This window comes from Pinus tabuliformis, chromosome 5_1 (assembly GCF_031772625.1).
Source record: "Pinus tabuliformis cultivar Carrire ecotype Pingquan chromosome 5_1, CPIR1, whole genome shotgun sequence".
Lineage (NCBI taxonomy): Eukaryota > Viridiplantae > Streptophyta > Pinopsida > Pinales > Pinaceae > Pinus > Pinus tabuliformis.
In genome coordinates this window covers 242,777,928-242,781,077 of record NC_142305.1, presented here as the reverse complement: position 1 = coordinate 242,781,077, position 3,150 = coordinate 242,777,928, and the positions used below count along the sequence as shown (strand labels likewise).

Here is a 3,150-nt window from a genome sequence, read left to right as displayed (position 1 = left end):
AAAATAATAAAACCACCTAGATATGAAACTTTTGAAATATTATACGAGGTGGGAAACAACGCTCATAAACATAGTCTTCCACCTTATACATATATTAAACTATATTTAACCTATAATAAATGTAAACAACGTGAATAACAAAAACCATGAGTCCGAAATGTTTATCTAAAATTTGGCAGAAACCACAGCTTCCAACGTTCAATAACAACGGTATGCTAAAATGAGGAATGTGTCCATTCCCTCCTAGCCGCTTCAGTTCAATTTTCCCTCCTTGCAAAAGTCTTGGAGCTGCACTATCATCACAGTTATATCATCCATAGATTCTCTGGCAATGGCTACTTCTACAAGCTCTTTACAGGCACCAAGAAGACCTTCTCCATGCTCCTCCTCTCTCAAGAAGAAAGGTCTAGCAATGTCCACGGCCTCCTGATTACTGACCACATCCCAAAGCCCATCTGATGCCAAAATTATAAACTCACAATCAGATAATATTTCAACGATTCTGGTCTCTGGTTCAGATGACACCAAATTTTTCATAAACCCATCGCCTATTGCCCTAGATATAGCAATCGGTCCAACCCGTGAAATTCCATAGTAATCAGTTACAGATCCACCCAATTTCTCTATGCGTTCTCTCTCGTCCTCTCTCCCAGGTTTGTGATCACATGTCAGGGCTTCGGCTACGCCTGCACTGCAATCTCCATCTCTATTTCTTCTACTAATAACTGCTCGTGAATCCCCAGCATTGGAAACCACTAGGTTTCCATCTATAATAAGAACAGTGACACAGGTACTCCCACCCCAAAACCCTAGTTTCAAAAATTCCTCATCTGTCCTCAAATACCCAGCTTTAACTGCCTCCTCAAGATTTTTCTTACTAAGAAGTTCAACTTTATTAGCAGTGTTCATGTCTGATTCTCCAGCTAATTCTGATTGTTCACCCAGCAGGGCGTTCAAAATATTGTGTCCAATATTTTCAGCTGCAAAATCTGCTGCTTTCCAACCTCCATGACCATCAAACACACCAAAAAATGAGGCCTTAACGTTTATGAATTTAGAATTGGAATCGTCAGCTGGAAGCAGAATATTAACCGACATGGCTTTGTGGGCGTCCTCCATTGATTTTCCTATCCGAGGACCCTTTTTGGATGAAACTGCGTAATGAAAACCCTCCACATTCATTTCTTCGGGAAACTCCACGGCCTCCCGGGATGGCGCAGGCCTCAAGGGATGGCCATACTCATATATTATTTCTTCCTCGGAATTACGATCCAGAGTTAATGGGGATGGAATTGAACGGAATCTCGACATTTAGATGGACAGATTTCTACAAAGGCACAAATAACAACGATAATAATTGAAAATATCCCTCTCCTATCTGCGTCACTCCTTGTTTGCGAAGCTCGGAGTCTCTTAACCTAAATAAATGTTTAGTGATTTATATTTCTGAAACAGGTAAATCTCACTTGTTATATATATAGATGTGTAACTCTCAAACGCCGTAAATTTGAATTTGAATAGGCTATGGGTATCGTCGGCTGGGGAAGGGGTGAAGTTATCTTTATGTCGATGGTGGATTCTCAGAGTATTTTGGGATCGAAAGGACAGTTAGTCTAATCCTAAAATATCCAGTAATCCACAAAAATATCATGGGCTAATCTAATTTTAAAACCACAAAAATATCATGGACTAGTCTAATCCTAAAATATCCAAAAATAAGGGAATCCACAATTGACTTAACCTCACTGACTCGGTGTAGAATGTCCCCTTAGATCCCATAGGTCCCATTTAAATATATAGTGGATAGTTTAATAAGTGACTTGTTTTGAAGTAGTGAAATATTGGATATATGGGGTGTTGTTTAATAATCTAATCCAGAAATATCGTGGGCGAGACTAATTCTAAAATATCCAGAAATCCACAAGAATATCATGAACTAATCTAATCCTAAAATATCCAAGAATAAGGGAAGCCACAATCAACTTAAGCTCATGGACTCACTGTAGGATGTCCACTTAGGTCCCCTTTAAATATATATATAGTGCATAGTTTAATTTTTTTTTAATATGTATTGGATATATCGGGTGTTGTTTAATAAGCTAATTTTTTTGGTTGTTTTTCTTCTTTTTTTTTCTATATTTTTTTTCAATTGTTTTTGGAATTTTATTAAAATTTAAAAAATTTGTAATTTAATGTTGTTGAGTATATACATTCTTAGTGCTTGAAGGGTTTTTTAGGGTGTTATATCTATTTTTCTTTAAAAAATGCAATTTAAATTACTTAACATTATTATCTCATGGAGAATAGACTCATTTTATTCTTTGATAAAAATGTCAAAAAAATTGTCTCATTAGACTATGCCCCTTAATATGTAACATAAGGTCTCTTATTTTTGGTATAAGGTTGGTATGTTACTTTGTTGACATCTCCTAGGAGAGTCAAGGTACCTAGCTAGTGAAATTCTACATGTTGGTAAGATAAGTTTTATGAGAAGTTGTGAGTCAATTCTATGTGGTGACATTTCACCAATATGTGGAGGGAGTTGGTGGAGCTTGTAGTGGTGATAGAAGTATTGTATATATCTTAAATATATTTACTATTTAATGGAGAGTTTTTATATTGTTTCTTATTATTGTTATTAAAGAGACGTGGAAAGAATAAAACAATCAAGCAACTTGATCTAGAGGCTTGCCTAGACTCTAGATTTGGAGAAATGTTTTCTCTTATAGAAGATTGTTTTGTAACCATGAGTGGTTTCTTAATAGTTAAGTTGATTATTGATTAGTGTAATTAGTGAATAAATGTAAGATTGATCCAAGAATTTGTTTATCTCAGAAATGATAATGACACTATTAATTTTTGGGTCATGAACTTCCAACTTCTTTTGGTCCTTCCTATGTGTTCTCAGAAGCTTTGATGTCCATTGGCTAGGCATCCAACTTATTATTAAAATATTCTTTCCCACAAGGTAAATAACACCTAAAAGTATAGTAATGATTAAATCAACAAAGCTCTCCTTTTTTATGGATAACTCAACTGATCCTGATTTAAATAGGAACGCACAGAGATAACCATATACACAAAGATGCAGCGGAAATAATACTTCATTTCATTAATGTAAAATATTGAAATATGATTACAAACAGAAAT

General features: G+C 35.2%; 1 pseudogene; it reads right to left on the bottom strand.

The window, feature by feature from the left end:
- Positions 1–252: 252 nt before the first annotated feature.
- LOC149164317 (putative protein phosphatase 2C 53 pseudogene) lies at positions 253–1,311 on the bottom strand (annotated as a pseudogene).
- Positions 1,312–3,150: the final 1,839 nt, after the last annotated feature.